This window comes from Cynocephalus volans, chromosome 12, assembly GCF_027409185.1.
Source record: "Cynocephalus volans isolate mCynVol1 chromosome 12, mCynVol1.pri, whole genome shotgun sequence".
NCBI classification, from domain to species: Eukaryota; Metazoa; Chordata; class Mammalia; order Dermoptera; family Cynocephalidae; genus Cynocephalus; species Cynocephalus volans.
In genome coordinates this window covers 44,036,207-44,061,052 of record NC_084471.1, presented here as the reverse complement: position 1 = coordinate 44,061,052, position 24,846 = coordinate 44,036,207, and positions in this window count along the sequence as shown.

Sequence of the window (24,846 nt, the reverse complement as noted above, 5' to 3'; positions counted from 1 at the left end):
TTTTATCTTATTTTATTGTATGTAAGAATGTAGATAGCTTTAGAGCTTTTGGGAGCAGGTGAGATTAAAAATAAATGGATAAATAATTACCAAAATCTGTAGTGGTCAAAAATTTTCTTCTCACAGTGGGGTGGCACATTAGTGTATTATGAGGTAGATCTCAAATGCCAATCTTTTTGTTACACATGTAATTAAATAAAATAGCAAAGTGTTTGCATTTTTACATAAATTGAGTATAAATACATTGTTTTATAAAGAGATCTTAAATAAAACCATTGTTCACTTTATTGAATGCAATAAAAGAGATGGATTTACATCTAATGCTGGGAGTAGCATATAAACAGAAGTTTATCCTTTGTGTTTATGCATTACTGCCACTAGCCCGTATAGTACTTTTGCGTGAACTAAGAAAAGACCATCTGTCCTCCCCAAGGATACAGCCAAGGTCAGGACTCATGCCTTTGTCCTTAGAGCATGGCAGAGATTGTAGCCCCATCTCCCTCAGGCTAGGAGTTATTGAGTAACAGGGAAATCACAACCTGCTGGACCATTCACAGAAGCCACATGTGTCTGACTAAGGAAAACAAGATTGAGAGTTGATGGGATAAGTTCTAGGTTGGTAACTTTCTATAAACATGTAAACAAAATTAAGCATCTGTAATCTCACAGAAAAGAAGAGAAAACTAAATAGGATGAATCTGTCTTAAGTAAAAAATTAATTTTTTTGATATATGTTAAACTCTTCTTTTTTTTTTTTTTTTTTTTTGTCCTTTTTTGTGACCGCGCTCAGCCAGTGAGCGAACCGGCCATCCCTATATAGGATCCGAACCCGCGGCGGAAGCGCTGCTGTGCTCCCAGAGCCGCACTCTCCTGAGTGAGCCACAGGGTCGGCCCTTTTTTTTTTTTTTTTTTTTTGAACTCTTCTTTTAATAGCTAAATACTTCTTGGTAGGTCACAGACCTCCTGAGAATCTGATGAAAACTATAGTTCCTCTATAGGAAAGCACATAAAGGAGGACTTCTGGTCAAGATGGTGGAATAGACGGTCCCCAGCATCACTCTTTCCCACAAATCTACGAATTTACAACTATAAAAATGTAACATCAGCCAAGCTGGGGCTACTGGAGTTCAGGTGAAGAGGAGGAGAGACCTATGGAACTCATGAAGGCGGGACAAACCATGAAGAAAGAAAGAAAAAAAACTGCTTGGCGTTTCAGGCTGTGGCTGCTTTAACACTGGAGCACGTGGAGCAGGAGCTGGCAGAAGCCGCAGCTGTGCCCTTTAGATGGAGTTACTTGGAGGCGGCAGGTGAGAAGAGGACTTTGGTGGCCCCCAGGACAGCAAGGCCACTAACAGTGTTCCCGTGGAAACATGCAGGAGCGAGGAGCCAGAACAGCTGAAAAAGGGGAGCCACTCAGAGGCCGGTGAGTCATCACAGGGGACCGGTGCAAGGCCTGTCCCATGGGAAGTGTTTGGAGTATGGGCAGTGGGGGAGACAGGCCCACGAGGAGAGCATGGGGACACAGCAAGGACAGCACATCTGCCCCCCAATCAGCACAGGACCGCTCAGAGGAGACTGGTTGGGAATGCAGAATTGCATGGGGTGCAGTTTGATGAAAAGATTCAGGCCCAGATAAGAGTTCCTATACAACCCAGGTGCACGGAAGTCTCTGGAGAGCTGGAAGTACCTATAAGGTCAACCATTAAACTCTGAGCTGCACAAAAAGTCTTCCCTAGGGAAACAGCAGCAAAGCAGCAATTTAGCTCAACCACACAGCTCAAGTACTACTTCCCACAGGAAGTTCCCCCATTTTAGAAGTAAAGGACAAAAACTTAGTTCCGGCCCACGTACACCATGAATACCTTGGGGCCCACCAGGGGACATGAGGCTTGGAGCCAGGGGCAGGACCTCTGCCCACAACCACTCATACCTCCAGCACCTCGGGCCCCCATCTGGGAACCTGAGGATTGGAGACAAGGACCAGACCCTACTCCCACATACAGGCATATCACCAATGCCTAGGGGCCTGCCTGCGGACCTAGGGCTAGCAGCCAGGGACCGAACCAACTTCCCACAACCAGGCATGCTGTGACAGTGCCTCAGAGCCCCACCTGGGGGCCCAAGGCATGGAGAAGGGGACCGGACCTCCCTCCCACAACCAAGCACACCACACCAGCACCTCAGGGTCTGCCCGAAGACCCAAGTCATAGAGAAGGGGACCGGATGCCCCTCCCACAACCAGGCACATAGCACCAGTGCCTTGGGGACACCATGCCAGCACCTCAGGGCCCGCCCAGGGACTAGGGGCATGGAGAAGGGGACGGGGCCCACCTTCCACAACCAGGCTCACCACACCAGCACTTTAGGGCCTGTCAGGGGACCTGGGGTATGGAGAAGGGGACAGGACCCCCCTCCCACAACCAGGCTCACCATATCAGCACCTTGGAGCCTGCCTGGGGACACGGGGTAAGGAGCTGGGACAAGACCCACTCTCCCACAACCAGGCATGCCAGGTTAGCACCTTGGGGCCTGCGCTGGTACCTGGGGCATGGAGAAGGGGACTGGACCCACCTCCCACAACCAGGCACCCGATGGCAGCACCTTGGGGCCAGCCCAGGGACTCGGGGTATGGAGCTTGGGACCGGAGCTCCCCTCCCACAACCAGGCACCCCATGCCAGCAACTCAGGGCCCACTCGGGGATGTGAGGCATGGAGAAGGGGCCTGGACACCCCTCCCACAACCAGGCACACCGTGCCAGTGCCTTGGGACCCACTCGGCGACCCAGGGCATAGAACTGGGGATCAGACACTCTCCACAACCAGGCACACTGCCAGCACCACAGAGCAGGCCAAAAACATCTCCTCCATGTGGGTGGCCCACCATAGCTACCACAATAACCATGCCTGCCGCGAAGGCAGCTAAATGCCACAACCACCAAGCAGATGGTCCGCCAGCCACTGGAGTGAGTTGACACAAGGAGAAGAAAGGAGGAGGATGTCTGTTTCTACAGAGCCCATTTCATAGTGAAGGAAGAGACATCTGCTCTATGATAGTATTGGGCGACCTGATCATGCCTCTCGGCATTGGACAGATCATTTGGGCAGCAAATCAACAGAGTAACCATTATTCTTTCAAAAGGAGAGAAGAAATCTAGGGTGATTAGAGGGGGGGAGGGGGGAGAGAAAGGGGGATGAGGAGAGATTGGACAAGGGGCATAAAGAATAATTATAATTTGTAACAATATATATGCTAGTAATATTGATTTGATCAGCATATCTCAATGTTGAAACCCCAAAATATGTATAATCAATTTTGATTCAATAAAAATTAAAATTAAAAAAAAAAGGAAAGCACACAAAGGCATAAGCATACAATTTTTTAATTAAAGTTTCTGCGAGATACCAGATTTTAGGTGACAAACTCCAGAGAGTTTGCTTCATTATATTGTTGAGATAATAAAGCAGACTACAAAAGAATTCTATCACTATGATCGCAACTTAAAAAAAAAATACTACACATAGGGAAAAAAAAAAAAAAACTAGAAGGCACTACATCAAAAATATTAGGTGATTTTCTTGATAAAATTTTAGCTTATTGTAGTAGATTCGATTATATCCCCCCCAGAACTCACTGAAGAATGAATTGTGTCTCCCAAGTTTTATGTATTAGAAACTCAGTCCCCACTGTGACTGTTAAGAGGGTGGGAAATCCTATTATAGTAATTGAAAGGTTGGGCCTTGAAGAAGTGATTAGATTGTATGACCACGCCATAGTGAATGAATTAAAAATGTTGGTCAGGGGCGTGGTTCTGAGGGCTTTAAAAGAAGAAAGTCTGTCTTTCTCTCTCTCTTGCTCTCTCTTCTTCCACCATCTTGCAATGTAAGACCCTTGGGTCACTGTTGCCACCACCAGATGGACTTTGGACTTCCCAGCCTCAGACACTGTAAGCAATAAATGTTGTTTGCCTTATAAATTACCCAGTTCCTTGTATTTTGTTATAAGCAATAGAAACGGACTAATACACTTATTTTCTTTCTCTCTCTCCTTTTTGTTACACTGTTTTATTTTGTAGGTTGGCATAATGAACATGTAAACTTTATATTAACAGTGGGAAAAACACTTTATTCTAAAAATATAGAAAGCAGTTTGCTGGAGAAGGGAAATTGTGTATATTAGTTAAATGGAAAAATGTCTTTAAGCAAAGAGTTCTCAATACTAACTTATAAATGTTCATGTAATTATATAACATTAAGTATTCTCTTTGGGACAAAGAGAAACTGAATCAGTTTATTTAGTGATTATTGAAATTTAATGTCTCAAATTATTAGCAAAAACACATTTTATTAATAGGCTTTGAAAATGTGTATTTTCTAAAAATTCTTTTAGATACAAGCCTTGTGCCAGTCTGTAAATGTGAGAATAAACTATTGGCATCCATGCTTAAGTTTTGTTTTGTAATAGCACTTTTGTGTCAATTGGTCACATTTCTTGTTTCCGCTACAAGTATTGGTTTGGGACAGATGTCATGAAACCAGTGAGATTTGTGGTTTGGGGTTGAAATTTTGTCACGACACCAGAAAATCTCACCCAGAGGGTATGAATTAAATCTTTGGCTTCTACTCATGAGTTGGGTAAAACCAACACTAAAATAACATCTCAAGGGGCATAAAACCAACCATTCCAGTAAAATAGACATGCTCCACAACTGAGTTCCATATAGCTTGTATATATTCAGATCATCCAGGACAGCTGAAGAAAAAAACTTTCAACTATTCTAAACTGCTTGCTCATTGGTAAGGACTAATATGTACAGCTTGACCACCATGTTGAATTGAATTTCATGAATTTGTGAAATTCAATATGAATGAAGTATGAATGGTACCTCCTAGAATTGAGGAAACACATTAGGCCATGCATCATGGTTTTCTTATGGTATTCTTTCTAGCCTTAATCAAAGCTAGTTTCCTAAGGACAGGGAGAACCTCTTTTATACAGAGCCCTGACAGGTTTGGAGAGAACCATCACTTTTCAGTTCAATGAACCCTTCTAAGTACCTCTATATGTTCAAATCTTCTTATAAATCAACCTCTCATTAATTTGACCATTTCATTTGTCAAAATGTTAAATAAGCAAGAAAGAGTTTTTTCAAAATTGTTGCAATAAGGGTTAAGACTGATTGCCATAAGGGTGAAGATTATACAATAGGGAAGAGAGATTTTTTCAATTCCACTGAAACAAAGGCAGGAGAGTTTTTAAGTGTTGGGGGGTACTTGAGAAAGACATTAAAATGGGTTGTAAAATGGCAGAAGTGTCGAAGAAGATTTATATCTCAAAGGGGCAAATTTTCATAAGTAAATTCTCTAAGAAAAGGCAGATAAGAGCCCTATATTCATGAAGAAACCTGTCTAAAGTTTAGCGAAGCTGAAGGAACCCTTAAGGGCATCTTGTTTACATTCATTTTCCTGGAAGGCAGCACAAGAGTAGAGAATTGTAACCGTGAGAAGTGGGTTTCATCCTTGGCTCCTGCTTAGGTTACTTCTTGGGTGCTGTTTCCCTTGTGTTCGTTTTCTATGCTGCATAACAATGATCATACACTTAGTGGCTTAAAACAGTACACGTTTATTTATGTCATGGTTTCTGTGAGTCAGAAGTCTGCTAAGGATCTCACAAGGCTGCAATCAAGGTGTTGACCTGGATGGGTTTTTCATCTAGAAGCTCAAGTAGGGAACAATCTGCATATCTGCTTGCATGGTTCTTGGAAATATCTGGTGGATTCATGGCATCCTGCTTCTTCAAAGAGGAAAGGGGACGAGAGATACTAGGGCAAGTCAGCTAGCAATGAGAAGTGTTATATAACATAATATAATCATGGTAGTGACGTCCCATTACTTTTGTTATACCCTATTGCTTAGAAGCAAGTCACATGTCTTGTGCACACTCAAGGAGAGGCATTTACATAAAGGTGTGAACACCAGGAGGAGGACGTCATGTGAGGGCACCCTAAGAATCTATCATTTGCAAAATTAATCCTTCATTTGCAAAATTAAAGCAATTTCATTAATAATAATTTCCTTAGCTCCCTAGGAGTCCCCTGACAAGAGTCACTTCTGGAGCACTTGGTGATTGAGGTTGGTGTCCTCATGTCATAGAGCTCTGGGTCCCTATTCCTACTTCAACCTAAGCAGCATGCTGATATTCCTTATGAAATTCGTTTGGCCTTCTTTTATTTTCTCCTTCCTATCTTCCTTTCTCTTTTTTTCTCCCTCCCTCCATCTCTCTCCTTCTCTGTCCTTCCTTCCTCCCTCCCTTTCTTTTTCTCTCTCTCCTTCCTTCTTTTTCTCTTTCTTTCTCTCTTTCCTTCCTTCTCTCTCTTTTATTCTCTCTTTCTTTCTTTTGATGAAGCCCTTCCATTTCATTTAAAAAAAAACTGCACTAGACCAGATAATAATTGTAATCACATTAGCTAGAAAATCCTATGATTCCAATAAAATTTAAAATTAAAACTTGCTTCATGAATGAAAACTTTACCTTGAAAATTTGACCAGTCATGATGTGACTTGGCCTGGAGAAAAGGTAAAGATTCCCTGTCTTGAGCAAGCAGCCTGTAAGCTGGTAGCTTACTTTGCACAGAGGCATATAGATGACAATTCAAACTTTTCAACACACTTTTTATCCCCTGCATATCTTTGAGTCTTTACAGCTGTACCTTCTTCAAAGGAATCATCTCCCTTGGAATGGGAACGTCTAAGAAAATCCTAGTGCAGCTTAAAGTGGTATCCAGATGAGAAGGGACCAACTAACACATTGCTATCATTCTGAAATATTTATTACTTGTTTGAGCTTTCCACATTTGAAAGGGCACTTTAATTTTTTCCTCCTTTTATTTGCAAAGTTATCTTTCCCATCCTCTTAGTGTGAAAAATGGAACATATGCTGCTGAGGCGTCACAGGTTGTGTTTACAGGCTCTCTGGAGGTGAGGAGGAGGTGTCAGGGAGCAAGAGAAGAGACAGTTCCTTAGCAATTGTTTTTCTCATTATGTCGTTAGGCATCACACGTCATCCTTGGAACATATTGTTTATGTTCATTTTACCAGTGACTCTACATATGAGTATTTATTTGTTTTTCAACTTATAATATTAAGGATGCCACTTTAAAAGATGCTGTATTAACACCAGTTTGGGATATAGACTCCAGTTGCTGCTTAATATTTTACTTATTAGAACTATTGGAGCCAATCCTCTCCTTTGTACTTTCAAAGTGTAAACATATGACCTTCCAGGCCTGGTGGGAGAACCTCCCCAGATGGAGTATGTGGAGTCTGCAACTGTGAAGGAATAAGGAGCAAGTGCAGATTTGGTGGCCTCTGATTGCCAGTGTCTGGCAGCCACATTCCCTCCCACAGGATGAGCTGGGATTATGACCAGGCAGAAGTACACTTAAGTGAACCCAACAGTCGAATCTGCCATGGAAGTGTGCAGCGCACAGAGGACATATGGAGAAGAGAAGAACACAACGTGAGCCTCCAAGGCACTCAACGTCCAATTGGGGTGGGAGGGATGTGTGTCATGTAAAGAGTGAATAAAGTGATATGGGAATTAAAGTAAAGGGCCAGTTACTTACAATTAGGGAAATGAAGTGGCTTCATGGAGAAGGAACATTTGATCTGAATCACATGGAACGAATAGGACTGAAAATGGAGTTTATAAGGGTGAAGATATTTTACTTAGAAGAAACTGCATTAATGAAAGAATGGCTGTCTAAGTATACTTCTTTGTAGATACATATAATTTAATTTTCCGCTAGTTTGTATTCTATGTGGTGAGAGGGTAGGGACAAAGGGAGAGATGACTCTAGAAAGGCAGATCGAGGCAAATCATAAAGGGCTCAACTACCAGGATGAGAGTTGGTGACGTTTTCATGAGTGTGTGTGTAGGGGGGTGTGGTGAAGTTATAGCATGTTTATTGGTCCATTTCTGTTACTTATAACAGAATACCTGACACTGGGTAATTTATAAAGAAACAAAATTTATTTCTTACAGGTTGGTAGCTGGGAAGTCCAGGATCCAGGGAACACATCTGGTGAGGGCCTTCTTCTGGATGGGAACTCTCTACAGAGTCCTGTGGGGATGCAGGGTACCACATGGCATGAGAATCACAAGAGCTGTATTATATGCTCCTTATAAAGCCATCAGTCCACACTCATAATAACTCATTACTCCATGAATGGATTAATCCATTCATGAGGGCATAGTCCTCATGATCCAAACACCTCTCAAAGGCCCCACCTTTCAAATATCATAATCAGATTCCCCACCCACTTAACACTGTTAATAGTGGGGATCAAGTTTCTAACACATGAACTTCTGGGGGGCATATTTGACCCATAGCAGTGGGTAAAAGCACAGACTTTGGGATCAAAGTAATGGGTTTCCATCCTGGCTCTGTCTGCCTCCCCCACTTCCCCAGCGATGTGAACTTGTGTGAATATATAATGCCTGTGACTTTCAGTTTTTCCATCAATAAATGAGAAGCAATAATGCCAATTTAGTAGGGACATTCTGAAGATCAAATAATATTATGTACCTGAAAGGCTTAGGCTAGTACCTGCCACTCAGTTGCAACACTCAGTGATCAGTAGCTGTGATCATGCTAAAGAGAAGGACAGCAATGCCACTAACCTCAACACAACTACACTCTTCAGTTGCAGATGTAACATCTCCACTCTCCTAGGTAAGTAGAAACTGACCCTGCCGGACCTACCTTATTGCCAGATGGATTAGGACACTGGGCTGAGCAGGTGCTTCAGTGATCTCGTGGGGAGAAAGTCACATCAAAGTTATATAGAATGAGCAACAGAATTATCAATGAAGAGACAGAATCTAGAAAGAAGGCAACAAGAAGCAAAAGGGAAGCTAAAAGAGATGGAAAGCCTATGGAATTGAGCCTAGCGTAAACTCACTGAAGTGGCAAAGCTGAGAGAGATTTTTTAGAAGTCTGTAGCTCTGGGTTGGTCAGGGAGGAATCTGTTATGACACTTCACTGGTCTGGACAGTGGAGAATGAGGGTCCTTTATCTCTTCTATTAATCTATGATTGCCATCATGAATAACAGCAGGAACTGAAGATTACTATAATGGAGGATCAGACTATCTCCAAATTAAAAGTCAGAGTCTGAGAGTATAGATGGCTGGGCAGATACAGCTATCAGAAGTTGGGCCATTCAGGTAACAAAAAACCAGGACCATACATCCAAAGGAAGAGCAATATAACTAACATCCTATCATTCAAAGCAGAAAGGGCATGTCAAGATTAAAGATATAGGTAAGAGTTAGCAGTAGAACTCGGTCTATGCCACAATTCAGTCAGTTTCATCACTGAAGCAGTTCCTTGAATTAGCATCTTATGTTTCCTGTGGTTCACATATGGCTAGAGGAACAATAAATTGGAAGGATCAATTTGGGTGCAGTTGACATTGTGGGATATATCAGGAATCTTAGCATCAAGTCACAAAGCTGACTCATAGAAGCAAAATGGGAATTAGGATAATGCCAGTTCAGAGAATCAGTGGGAAAGTTGGAGGCTCAGATCTAGAAAACAGAAACCACAGGCACACCAGAGGGCGATCAGCAGCAGCCACAGTGAAGGTAATGTGGTCTTCATGCCTCCATTCTGACCGTCCCATATATTAATCATGGTATCACTTGCTTAACAATTAAAAACCTCAGAGAGCCTCAGATTGAACTCCCATGTTTGGCCTCTGCCTTTCCTGAACAGGGTAATGAAGATATTATCCTTTTGGCTTTCTTTGTCAGCAGTGGTCACTATTTCCCAAGACAATGCCCAAGGCAGGGAGGTCTCCTAAACAGAGAATGGAATACTAATTGGAAAAGGGTTTGGATGTTAGGCAGATGTCTTCCTAGGAAGCACTAAGGTGAAGAAGTAGGGGGAGGAAAGAGGGAACAAAAGGAGGTATAGGGAAAAAGAAAGAAGGTAAGCCTCTGGGACATAAATCCTACTGATAATAAATAGCTGTCCTGGGGATTGGCTCAAGGAGAAGGTAGAAACTGAGCTGATTCTTGAGGGTCAAGAGAGAAGCAAGAGAACATTCCAGATATCAGGAGGAGTATGCATGGAAGTGAAGTCTCGTGACAATTCCTACCTTGTTTTTAAGCTGGGTGGTTGTGGGTTGTTTGCTTCATGGCTTTTCTCATGAAAGAAATAATGGTGGGCTGCTAACTTCAAGATGCCTTTTAGGAGAAACAATTTGCAAAGAACATACTTTGGAAACCCCAGAAACCTAAGGTCATCTCTCCTTTTATTTTACTTCTGGTAGAAGTCTTTTAGTAACAGAGCCTATGCATACTGAGATGAGAAGATGTCTGTCATATTAAACCTTAAACAAGTTAATGCTTAGCAGGAGCTGAGTGATCTTATTTAGTGTGTAAATTTAGAAGAAGTTTGGCTTGGAGTTTGGGATCAAATTCTCTCACCTAAGCTGTGGGAGCCCATGAAGTCTTTCCAGCAAAAATCATTGCAGTTAAGATTTTTGCCAAATAGTGCCTTAAAAATATCTCTAAGTTATTTACCAGAAATAATTGAAAATGTCTATTCTGTTATGCTCCTTACTGCTCTGTGGTACTATTTTTTTTTTTCTTAAGTATGGTAGAGAATAAAAGATAATTCTGATTATAGTGAAATAAGAGAACTCTGATATTATTGTATTTGGGTTGTTTTTCTCCGAGTTAAAGCTTTATGTTTTCGGATTATTCATCATACACCCTTTTGCCTGCTATCATTTCCAAATGGTGACTGTCATACATGTATTTTAATATACTTCATATGTCATTTTAATGTTGTTCATATGTTAAAACTGAAGTGACTTTTTTGTCTTTGTAACACTAGGCTAATTTGAAGGGAATGTTTTTGAAACATTATTCTCTTTCATGGTAAAGTAAGCCAAATAAAATATTTTTGTTCATTTGGGCAGCGTGTCAACAGCCATGTAGCTCAAGCAATAAGCACAATTTCTTTTTATATTTTGAAGCAGTTCAGATGGAGGCAGCGTACGAGGTAGACCCTTGAAAAAGCTACCGTTAAAGCTGACATCGAGAGCTGGGGTGACAGATGGAAGGATTATATGGAAGAAATCTCTAGATCTTTAACTTTTCCCTTTTCTGGTCTACATCCAGTTAGTCACCAGCTTTTATCACTTCTGATGGCTCAAGGTTTCTTCCTGCCAATCCTACCACTATAAGGAGTTAAGACCCTGGAGCATCACTTTGTTCTTCTAAAGGATGTCTTGGCCATCAGTCTCTCAGCACACATTATCCCCAGTTCTGTAAAGCCAGTCCTTTCCTCAAATTCCACCCATTGTTCTCCATTACTTAACAGTATCCAAGAAGGACCTTGTCATTCAAGAACTACTTGTTACTTTAAGTTGATAGAAAAGTGCTCCCTTTAACCCCCTGTTTGCTTGAACAATGACATTCTGAGGTTGAAGAGCTGATGAATGCCAGTGACAACCAGAGAGAAACAGAGAAGTTCCTATTTGCCCACTTATGTGGCTCACCTGTCCCACCTGTCCTTTAAGACCAACGTCTCTTGCTTAAATGTCCAGAGGGTAATTTAGGCACTAATATGACCAGCATATTTTACCAGCATTACTTACTTTGTGATGTATTCATCTTCGAATGGATCTGAATTCATAAGCTTCAACCTAGTAGCAATTCCTTGAGCTAAGTTAAGTAGGCTTTAAGAGCAATCTTCATTTCTATTTAGCAGTTTTTTTAAGGAAACTATTTTATGGAAATGTGACTTACTTAGCTTGCTTTGCAGATCATCAAAAAGTTAATATGGAGGGTACAGTTTGATAATTCTGTAAATATATACATTTCAGAATTATTCATAGAATTATCCTGATGACGCTTAGGTCTATATTTAAACATGTTTGAAAATACATTCAATATTATTATGTTTTATTAGCTCTGTTATTTGGAGACACAAAAAAGTGATTGAGACAGTGTATTATAGCGGTCAAGAATATAGACTCTAAAACTGGATTACCAGTGTTCAAGTCTTGACTCTACAAGTTATTAGCTCTGTGACCATGAGTAAGACATTTAACATCTCTATGCCTCAGTGTCCTCATCTATAAAATATGGAAAGTCCTCATGGGATTGTAGTGAGTATCGATAGACCCAAATAATGTCATCACTGTGGATTTAATGGAAGTATATGACATGAATATATGAATTTTTCTTTTCATTATGAGAAGTTATTCCAAATGATGTTGAGCTGTTTATGGTAAAATTAGAAATCCTGAAGGCAATGCAACAGGTAATACTGCGCTGCATTCAATTCTCCATCTGTGGCAGTTTTTGCCTTAAATCGGTCCTGCGTGAGGTCAGTAGGTGCAGCAGTGTATAGCACACTGGGACAACAACCCTGTGATGGGCTCCCCTTGTGTGACCTTGACCTAGTTGTTAACCCCTATATGTCCCTGTTGCCTCATCTATAAAAATGCTAACTTGGATTACATGATCTCTAAGGTGTCTTTCAGATCTAGGAGTCTATGAATCTGTCAATATGCTTTGACTTAATGAGTTTTGCACATGGAATACTCTTAATACCTTTTTTTTTTTAACAAAGACTTTTTCAGGTGTTTCCTTCTTCTACTTCCCACCCCCCTTTTCCTTCTTCTTCCTTCTATTATATAGAGTTTGTAGAGATTCCAGGCATAAGTACTGCTTTCAGATTGAATAAATAATAGGGTTCCCATTTCTAAGACACAGTAATTGAGATTCCAAGAGATTACATTCTTCTAGTAGTTTAAAACAAAACAAAATAAAAGCAAGAAGCAAAATCTTAATCTTCCTTCCTCATTGAACTTATTATCTTCTCCACTCCCTAGCTCCCCAAACCCATTCCCTCTCCTGCTCTCCCTAAGCTCATGAATGGTACCTGTTTCTGCCCCTTCTCCCCCAGCCAGAGTTCTGGAAGCCCTCATAGGACTGTCCCTTTTATCTCCGACCCTGTCTACAGTAATTCAGTAACACAGTCATTCTACTTATTTAACAAAGACTGTTCTACTTAACATATCTAAAAGTTCATTCTTTCCTTTTAGTTCAGGTTCTAATCATTGTTTGTTTAGATTATTCCAACTAACCTGTTTCCTTTATTCAGATCTCAAAGCCCTCCAATAAATTCTCCACTTGTCTGCCAGAATGGGACTTCCTGGAGTGTGTGTGTGATTCTTATGACCATTTTCTTACCAACTCTTCATTGACTGCCTCCTGCCTCCATCACTTGGCTTAGTCATCAGCCCCTCCCTCCCCTGACCTGCTACCCTCCGGCGATATGAACTGCTATCTTTTCCCCAGTACTCTTTGCTGGTACTTGTTGCCTAGAATTTGCTTCTGTTTACACTCTCTAGAATAACTTTTTTTCATCTGCCCTGTGTCTGCCAGCTGAGTGCCCACTAACCTTTCAAGACTTAGCAAATCTCTGTTAAGCAGATTCTACTCCTGTGAAACTTCTCTTCTCACCACAGCAGCTTACCCGACCAGTAATGAGCCTCTCTTTGGTGACCCTACTATCATTTATAATATATATAACCATACAGAAAGATAGTAAATCTAGCCACATTACCATGCAGATGCACAGTATACACATGCTATCTAAAACTGAGCTCATCTTCACAAAACCCACATCTTCTGACTCACCAGAAAAAAGTAGATGTCCTAAACTGGCACTTCAGGTCATACTCAGCATCTCCAGCAGAAAACATTTGATGTCTGATTGCTTGGTCATCTGCCCCCATTTGAGGCTTCTTTCCTAGATTGGTCTGGGCATAAAGTGTTGAGGGATGAGTGATTTTCAAAATCTCATGGATAAGGAACTTAGGGTTTTTGGGTGCAGAAGCACCCGCTTCCTCTGATCCCTGGGATTATGATTCTCGTCCACCTGGTTGCTGATCTCTGCAGCAACTACTAGTTAACTATGAATGAAATTTGCAATCTGGCTTCATGGTTTGGTCGGGGCCCACCCTTGTACCCTGGCTAAATAGGCCATCTCTTAGCCCTTGCTTATTTTAGAGGTGTGTTAACCTTTGAGGCTTTGTAACATCTTCTGTCTGGCTGTGAGCCTGAACATTTACTGCAGCCTATGGGATTCACCACCAAGGAAACCCTTCAGCTGGCCCAGTGACTCTCACCTCAGTGTCTGAGCAATGTAAGAACATTCAAGAGTGCAAACTAGAGCCTCTCTCCACCTGACCACTGCACTAAGCAACCTATGCTGACTGAGGTCCACTTTACCTTTTCCTCCACTTATCTTATGTTTTAAAAGGCATTCCTCTCTACTCCCCACCTCCCATATAAACTCTTTTAGTGTCTTCCATCAAAGGAAGAGAAGGAAGGAGACGAAAAAGGCAAGAAGTTTAATCTCAACTTGGTGCTTTCTTTGTTCCTCTAGGACAATAAGAAGGATTTTCCTTTTATTTTTTCATTTCTTCTTTCTTGACTCGTACTCTCTTTTTGACTCATTAAGATAGGCCCTAATGATAGAGAATAAGGTATATTCCTTGCATTATGGAACAGGCTGTATGATAAGATCCAATAGGCCTAGCTCTTAGAAACTTACTATGGGTGGTCTAAACATATTGTCTCATTTAATTCTCATAACTTCCCTATGGCATAGGTGATATCATTATTCCTGTTTTACAGAAGAGGAACTGAGGCTCATAAAAGGTAGGCCATGGTTCACTTCAGGCACCTGGCAGAGCCTAACACTCCTAACATCTGTATGTACTACTCTGAAAACCTCCTAAATACAAGGTGTCTTATATTTGTTCATTGACATCATCTATTGTTATTCTTACCTTCACTCTGTATGCTGTAGCCAGACTGATTTTCTTCCAATTTCTCCAAATTGTCTTTTTTTCTTACTTTTTCTTTTCTTTTCTTTTTTTTTTTTTTTAATCTCTAGACCATCTGCTTTTCACTCTGTTTGGAATGCTTTATCCTCCTACAGGCAGCAAGTATAAAGCTCAGTTCAAAAACTCAGGTAGGCAAGAAATAAAATGATCTTTGTCTCATAACTCAATTTAATTTCTATTTTAACCTACATTCTGTCAGACTGGCAGAAAAGTAATCTTAAGCTTTTTTTTAAGGCTTCCTTCTACACCTACCTACCATGGTACCCAAATATCATGTAGGTTTAAGGCATTGAATGTGGGTGGTGGTGGCCATGCACACCACCGAGAATGCACCTCTCAAACCGAGAATGCACCTCTCAAACCAGAGGCTACAGGGAGCATCACCCAAGAACCCTGCTACTGTGCTCTAAAGTCTATTGCCACATTTGCACGAGCTTTCCAGGGGCTGCTGCCAGACAGTTATTATGTGAGGCAGGGATAGTAAGGCAAGCCTGTTCCTGAAAGACATGAAATTCCTTTGATGGACAACTTTGCTGAAGCCTTCTTAGATTATACAGCAGCCTGAGACATTTCCACTCCCAGCCTTCCTTCCCCCTTGCCTACATTTGAGTTCAGACTTGTATTACAATCCAAAGGCAATTGCAGCCATTTAAGGCTCCGTCCCTATTTTTTTCTCATAGGTGTTTCCTTTAAAACCTTTGCACATTTAATCCTGTCATGGTGTCTGTTTCTAAGAGAACCCATGCTAATACATGAGGGATTTGGTCAGCTAGTCATCTCTCCACACCATTAATACTGAGAGGCTTGTCTCTCAGTGGATTTGGTACCATGGCCCTTAAAGTCTGCTAGGTCTTGGCTGGTTCATCCCATGATTTCAGCGCAGGAATCTTCTGAGAGGCTTCCTGTGGTCCTCTGTGCCTAGTTACACTAGACAAATAAAAACTTTCTTAGGCATTGCTAATATCAAACTACCCCCACTCACATACCAAATGAAGATGCTCTCACTGAGCTTATCCTCTAGTGGGAAAAGACAGACAACAATGACATGAATGAATGAATGGATGAATGAGTAAATAAGTAAAATATTACAGTTAGCCAATCTATCTTAGAAGAGAAAAACAAAAGTATGATAAAAAGAATTGGGTAATGTTACACTGAGATTGGGAAGATTTCATTGACAAAGTGGTATTTGCTTAAGATTAAAAAAAGTAGTAGTTATTTTATGGCCATATATGCCAAACCCACAGCCAATATCTTCCTGAATGGGGAAAAGCTGAAAGCTTTTCCTTTAAGAACAGGAACTAGACAAGGATGCCCACTCTCACCACTCCTATTCAACATAGTGTTGGAAGTACTAGCCAGAGCAATCAGAGAAGAGAAGGAAATAAAGGGCATCCAGATTGGAAAAGATGAAGTCAAACTGTCCCTGTTTGCAGATGACATGATCCTATATATCGAACAGCCTAAAACCTCTACAAAAAAACTGTTGGAATTGATAAATGATTTCAGCACAGTAGCAGGATACAAAATCAACACACAAAAATCAGTAGCATTTCTTTTCTCCAATAGTGAACATGCAGAACGAGAAATCAAGAAAGCCTGCCCATTTACAATAGCCACCAAAAAAAGAAAATACTTAGGAATTGAGTTAACCAAGGAGGTGAAAAATCTCTATAATGAGAACTACAAACCACTGCTGAGAGAAATTAGAGAGGATACAAGAAGATGAAAGATATCCCATGCTCTTGGATTGGAAGAATCAACATAGTGAAAATGTCCATACTACCCAAAGTGATCTACAAATTCAATGCAATCCCCATCAAAATTCCAAAGACATTTTTCTCAGAAATGGAAAAAACTATCCAGACATTTATATGGAACAATAAAAGACCACGCATAGCCAAAGCAATGCTGAGCAAAAAAAATAAAGCTGGACGCATAACACTACCTGACTTTAAGCTATACTACAAAGCTATAATAACCAAAACAGTATGGTACTGGCATAAAAACAGACACACTGACCAATGGAATAGAATAGAGAATCCAGAAATCAACCCACACACTTACTGTCAGCTGATCTTTGACAAAGGCACCAAGCCTATTCACTGGCGAAGGGACTGCCTATTCAGCAAATGGTGCTGGGATAACTGGATATCCATATGCAGGAGAATGAAACTAGATCCATACCTCTCGCCGTATACTAAAATCAACTCAAAATGGATTAAGGATTTAAATATACATGCTGAAACAATAAAACTTCTTAAAGAAAATGTAGGAGAAACACTTCAGGAAATAGGACTGGGCACAGACTTCATGAATACGACCCCAAAAGCACGGGCAACCAAAGGAAAAATAAACAAATGGGATTATATCAAACTACAAAGCTTCTGCACAGCAAAAGAAACAATTAAAAGAGTTAAAAGACAACCAACAGAGTGGGAGAAAATATTTGCAAAATATACATCTGACAAAGGATTAATATCCAGAATATATAAGGAACTCAAACAACTGTACAAGAAGAAAACAAGCAACCCAATTAAAAAATGGGCAAAAGAGCTAAATAGGCATTTCTCTAAGGAAGATATCCAAATGGCCAACAGACATGAAAAAATGCTCAACATCACTCAGCATCCGGGAAATGCAAATCAAAACCACATTGAGATACCATCTAACTCCAGTTAGGATGGCTAAAATCCAAAAGACTGTGAACGATAAATGCTGGCGAGGCTGCGGAGAAAAAGGAACTCTCATACATTGTTGGTGGGACTGCAAAATGGTGCAGCCTCTATGGAAAATGGTATGGAGGTTCCTCAAACAATTGCAGATAGATCTACCATACGACCCAGCTATCCCACTGCTGGGAATATACCCAGAGGAATGGAAATCATCAAGTCGAAGGTATACCTGTTCCCCAATGTTCATCGCAGCACTCTTTACAATAGCCAAGAGTTGGAACCAGCCCAAATGCCCATCATCAGATGAGTGGATACGGAAAATGTGGTACATCTACACAATGGAATACTACTCAGCTATAAAAACGAATGAAATACTGCCATTTGCAACAACATGGATGGACCTTGAGAGAATTATATTATGTGAAACGAGTCAGGCACAGAAAGAGAAATACCACATGTTCCCACTTATTGGTGGGAGATAAAAATTAATATATAAATACACACACACACACACACACACAAAAAAAAAAAAAACTGGGGGGGGGAGAAGATATAAAAACCACAATTATTTGAAGTTGATATGAAAAGCAAACAGAAAGGACATTGTTGGGATTGAGGGGGGGAGGGAGAAGGGAGGGAGGTTTTGGTGATGGGGAGCAATAATCAGCCACAATGTATATCGACAAAATAAAATTAAAAAATAAATAAATAAATAAATAAATAAATAAATAAAAGTAATAATTCTTTTTTAATATCTTTTGTTTAAGGTATGCTTAAGTTGTAGTTTCCAGCTTCTTAGGAAAGAAAAGCATAGAATCTGAAGTCAGGAATCTGTTCGTAGCCAAGTGTTCTTTTGTAGCTATTAGTAAAATCTTGGGCAAATAACTAAACTTTTTAGTGTCTGCATTTCCTTATGGCATTTAAACTAGGTGGTTTTCAAGGTCCCTTCAACTTAACAGTCCCCAAGTCAAGATCCATCTACCATCTGGCTATTGATCTAGAAGACTGATCTAGCCAGCTATTTATCTAAAACCATGTTATTTTATCATCAGTCTTTATATTTTTCAGAGCACAGTGCAGTAAAGTCAGAGATATCTGGATTTCAGTAATGGCTTGCTTTCATTTAAGATGTGTGACTGACTTCGATAAAAAGTTTCAACTTCTTTTTGCTACAAAATGAAAACAATAGCCCCTTTTTATGCTGTCCATGAGAATGAAGTACAGTGCTTAGCAAAAATGAACTAGCTGCTAAACAGTTTCATTGTTTTTTATTGTTTCATTTACTCTTTACAAAATCTTCATGGAATAGGTGTTATTGTCCCCAGTTTACAAATTAGAAAACCGAAGCACAGGGAGCTCAGCTTGCCTAGCTAGCAAGTAGCAGAGCTAATAATATTCATCAAGTTCTCAGGCTCTATTTTTTTTTTAATGACTTATTTTCTACATGTGGTCTTCTATAAAAAAAATAACCCATTGTGGGTTCTCAAAATATACATGAAAACATATTAAAAATTAAAAATATATATCTCATTACATATTTTAGGTAAGTAAATCTATACACACATTAGTTTATTGATTTTCTTTTCTGTAACAAAGGATCAAACAGAATTTTTAAGAAGTAAAAAATAGTGTAAAGATAATTTATTCAAATACCTTTCTTTTGTGAGGAAAGAAGAAGCTAGGTTCAGAGTCGTTGACACGAACTGGATATTTAACTAAATTTACTTATCGAAGGCAAGTTGAAATTAAGCATTTCCATTGATTGTTTTCCCCTTTTGAAACTCATTGGAATTGTGATATATAAATAAATTTAGTATTAAGTATAACCTAATATGGTTTAAAAAGTTATAAACATAGTGGAATGCCTAACTGTATATAAATACATAGTTGTAGAACTGTAAAAATTATGGAAAATATTCCATTTAATAGGTATGTAAGTTAGACAAGTTATTTAACCTCTTGGGCCTCACTTTCCTCATCTGAGGAATGAGAACAAAAATAAAACCTATTTTACAGGCTGTTGTGAGAATTAAATGAGATAATGCATCATACCTGAATATGTAAATATTAGTGTTTTTTAAAATCATTAATAATACTTAAAATAATTGTTACAAGTGTGATTGGAGGGAGCTTCCTTTCCTGTGACCTCAGGTTACTATGAGGAAGGTTTTTTTTTTTTTTTTTTTTGTATTTAAAAAAATCTTTAAAATGAAACTGTAAAATGAAACAGGGTTACAGCAAACCTCACAAATTCAATGCATAGCATAATGAATCATTGTAAGGCAGGGAAACTACCCAGACCAGTAAACGGAACTTTGTCACTCCCCCTCAACGACCCTTCCAGGTGTCTCACCCTAACCATAGCTACTTCCTACTCCCACAAGGAACTACTGTCCCAATTTTTATGGTAATCATGTCCTTGAGTTTACATATTGTTTTATCACCCAAGTGTGCATTCCTACATACTACAGTTTGGTCTAGCTCATTTAAATATTTAAACAAATGTGTTGTGTCTCTTAATCTACAGGCTTATGAGGAGGTTCTTGAAAGCAACATTTATATAGGATTAGGCTTTGTTTCTTACACTGAATTTATTACCAGTGTTGATGTGCCATAAATATGTATCGATGAATGAATTTAAATGGAAATATGCTTTCATCTCAATGAATAGTTTAGAAATTACTTCTTTGGAGGAGAAACACTGTGTTAGTTAGCTTTTGCTGTATAACAAAATACTCCAAACCACCATTTATGAGCAAGTTGTGCTATGGTTCAGGTGCGGTGGCTTTCCTCTGCTCTGTGCGTTTTGGCAGTATACATGCATTTGAAGTCAGCCACCTGGTGGTGCCTGATGACCTCATTCACATGTCTGGCAGTTGGTACTGGCTCTCAATTGGGCCACATGTCTACAGCAGCTGAGCTTGATCCTGAGCAGTAAAAGAAAGAGCACACCCCAATGTTCAAGTGCAGTGAAGGCACTGGTTTGTAGTGTTTACTAGTTTTCCTTTGGCCAAGGCAAGTATGGGAGGGGTCAGTGTGAGAGCAGACAACATACAGGTGTAGATAACGGGAGAATGGGGTTCTTAATTGTAACAATCTACTGCAAATATAATTTTCAAGCCTCCTTTGCTTTATTGGATTTTTAATTTACAGGAAATGCTTTGATTAATTTTCATGCTCATGGAGGAAAATGGGCATACTGTTGAACCTGATTTAAAAAAAATTAATCAACATGATCCATTACTTAGAATTAATGTCTTATTTGAACTTTTGTATCAGAATGTGACTGAGCCAGACTTTAGTAGCTATGGCTGGTGATAAATACTAAGAAAGTTTTTTCTCCCTGGTGATAATGGTACTGATGACAGTGACTATGCCTTACGTTAAATGAGCCCTTAATGTGTGTCACAAACTGTGCTAAGTTCTTTATATACTATCTTACTTATTTTATTCCCACTATACTCTTTTTTTTTTGTAATCAAACAGGAAAGTGAGGTACTAAGAGGCTAATGAACTTCCTCCATGTCATATACTAGCAAGTGGTAGAGGTGATAGACGACATTGTTGGTCTGATGCCAGAACACATACTTTTGTCCACTGTACTGTATAGTATCACAAATGTTATGTGTGTATATGTGCATGTATAGTGTTTTTCATACATTATATACCTTAAATGTTAAATGAATATATGTAATTATAATCTTTTCTATTATCTAACTTTTTAGTTATAATGCTATTGTGATTTTTTGGTTCTCTCAGAATGTCAACAGTAATCTTAGTTTATACCAAGAGTCAATGTCACAAAAAATTACTGGCTCAATTAGGTGAATGTCCTAAAAGACATTATTTTCACCATCACATCTACTTACTTTCATAGAGGTATTACTTATTTAAAACATGTCAAACTACGGGTGAGTAGTTGTTTAATAATAATAAACTTGTACTCTTGTGGTATATCCATGGTGGTGTCATGAAATGGCTCTTAAAGCCTTGAAGTTGGCAGCCACTGTGAAGTTTCAATTTGGCTTGCTAAGCATAAATAAAGGCCAAAAGGGATAAGGGTAGAGCAGGAAGGGACTGTGTATTTATGGATGGGCTTTAGAAATGAAACTGTTCCTAATGTAGAAGTGGAACATGGAACTCAACCCCCAAAGCTAATAATCTGAGACATTTAAATCTACAAATCACATCAAACTTCAGTTTGGCTGTTGTTATAGGAAAATGTTTTCTGCTATAGAGTAAAGTAAATGGATCCTTGTGGTGGTCCAATGGTCCAATGTTCTTGGGCTCATATTCTTCTTAGGGAATTGAAGTTTTGATGGTTACTAAATATTTATAAAATAACTAAGGCATTTGCCTCAAAAGTTATTGGCTTGATTTTAGCCTTAGTTTTCTAATATGTACTAAAAAATAAAAGAAAGGAAAACATTGTTGTTGTGGTTTTTAAGTATAATAGGAGCTACTATGGTCTACAAACAATTTATTGTTTTACTTAGAAATGATTATTTAGCTATATCTTTACAATGCAGTTTGGCATCTGTAGAATTAGCCCATTATATTTGAGCTTATACCACAATGAGTTGTGAAGTGTTAGTTGGGGGAATATTTTTAAGGTCTTTTTAGTGGATACGTATTTGTGAGATAAAACACTTAAATAGAAAGTTCTTCATTTCTTTCTGTGCTCTTTATGAGGGTAGATGCTAGCTAGCATTTAATAGGTTTTTCTTTACTAAGTCATTTTGTGCATCTAGGATGCTCCCCATAACTTTTTAGAACATTACCACTATTCAGAGAGGATTCTATGATTTTATTGAAGAGGCAGTTAGAGAAAAATGTGACAACTGTCTTTTCTCACTAGATCCAATATCTGTTTCTTTGTATTGCCTACCTGATCATTAGAGTCCCTCCCAAATTATTTTCTAACCCAGATTCTAAACCATACTGACCTTGGGCACTTGATCTCACAGTCTTAATTCACACAAAAAAACCCTCTTTTGATAATGATAACCTATCTCAGAGAGTGGGGGTAAGTATTCAATGAGCTAAGCATGCGATCACAACGTGGCAGAGCAGGTGTCACACAGAATTTTCTCCATGTGTTTTTTCCCCATTTATATTATTCTATAGCATGTGTTAAATGTACTGTATTTTTCAGCAAAACCGAACCTTAACAGAAAGTAGTTTTAGATATGTAATGGGCTTTAAGAAATAGCTATTACATGGATTTTGATTTCCTCTCCTATTTTTAAAATTCACGTTCTCACCATTTATTTTTTATTTCTTTATTTATTTTTATTATTTTTTTTAAATTTTATTTTGTTGATATACATTGTGGCTGATTATTGCTCCCCATCACCAAAACCTCCCTCCCTTCTCCCTCCCCCCCTCCCCCCAACAATGTCCTTTCTGTTTGCTTGTGTATCAACTTCAAATAATTGTGGTTGTTATATCTTCTTCCCCCCCCCGGTTTGTGTGTGTGTGTGTGTGTGAATTTATATATTAATTTTTAGCTCCCACCAATAAGTGAGAACATGTGGTATTTCTCTTTCTGTGCCTGACTTGTTTCACTTAATATAATTCTCTCAAGGTCCATCCATGTTGTTGCAAATGGCAGTATTTCATTCGTTTTTATAGCTGAGTAGTATTCCATTGTGTAGATGTACCACATTTTCCGTATCCACTCATCTGATGATGGGCATTTGGGCTGGTTCCAACTCTTGGCTATTGTAAAGAGTGCTGCGATAAACATTGGGAAACAGGTATACCTTCGACTTGATGATTTCCATTCCTCTGGGTATATTCCCAACAGTGGGATAGCTGGGTCATATGGTAAATCTATCTGCAATTGTTTGAGGAACCTCCATACCATTTTCCATAGAGGCTGCACCATTTTGCAGTCCCACCAACAATGTATGAGAGTTCCTTTTTCTCCGCAGCCTCGCCAGCATTTATCGGTCACAGTCTTTTGGATTTTAGCCATCCTAACTGGAGTTAGATGGTATCTCAGTGTGGTTTTGATTTGCATTTCCCGGATGCAGAGTGATGTTGAGCATTTTTTCATATGTCTGTTAGCCATTTGGATATTTTCCTTAGAGAAATGCCTATTTAGCTCTTTTGCCCATTTTTTAATTGGGTTGCTTCTTTTCTTCTTGTACAGTTGTTTCAATTCCTTATATATTCGGGATATTAATCCTTTGTCAGATATATATTTTGCAAATATTTTCTCCCATTCTGTTGGTTGTCTTTTAACTCTGTTAATTGTTTCTTTTGCTGTGCAGAAGCTTTGTAGTTTGATATAATCCCATTTGTTTATTTTTCCTTTGGTTGCCCATGCTTTTGGGGTCGTATTCATGAAGTCTGTGCCCAGTCCTATTTCCTGAAGTGTTTCTCCTATGTTTTCTTTAAGAAGTTTTATTGTTTCAGGATGCATATTTAAATCCTTAATCCATTTTGAGTTGATTTTAGTATACGGTGAGAGGTATGGATCTAGTTTCATTCTCCTGCATATGGATATCCAGTTATCCCAGCACCATTTGCTGAAGAGGCAGTCCCTTCCCCAGTGAATAGGCTTGGTGCCTTTGTCAAAGATCAGGTGACAGTAAGTGTGTGGGTTGATTTCTGGATTCTCTATTCTATTCCATTGGTCAGTGTGTCTGTTTTTATGCCAGTACCATACTGTTTTGGTTATTATAGCTTTGTAGTATAGCTTAAAGTCAGGTAGTGTTATGCGTCCAGCTTTATTTTTTTTGCTCAGCATTGCTTTGGCTATGCGTGGTCTTTTATTGTTCCATATAAATGTCTGAATAGTTTTTGCCATTTCTGAGAAAAATGTCTTTGGAATTTTGATGGGGATTGCATTGAATTTGTAGATCACTTTGGGTAGTATGGACATTTTCACTATGTTGATTCTTCCAATCCAAGAGCATGGGATATCTTTCCATCTTCTTGTATCCTCTCTAATTTCTCTCAGCAGTGGTTTGTAGTTCTCATTATAGAGATTTTTCACCTCCTTGGTTAACTCAATTCCTAAGTATTTTCTTTTTTTGGTGGCTATTGTAAATGGGCAGGCTTTCTTGATTTCTCGTTCTGCATGTTCACTATTGGAGAAAAGAAATGCTACTGATTTTTGTGTGTTGATTTTGTATCCTGCTACTGTGCTGAAATCATTTATCAATTCCAACAGTTTTTTTGTAGACCTTCTCACCATTTATTTGCAACTTTCTGACACACACCAA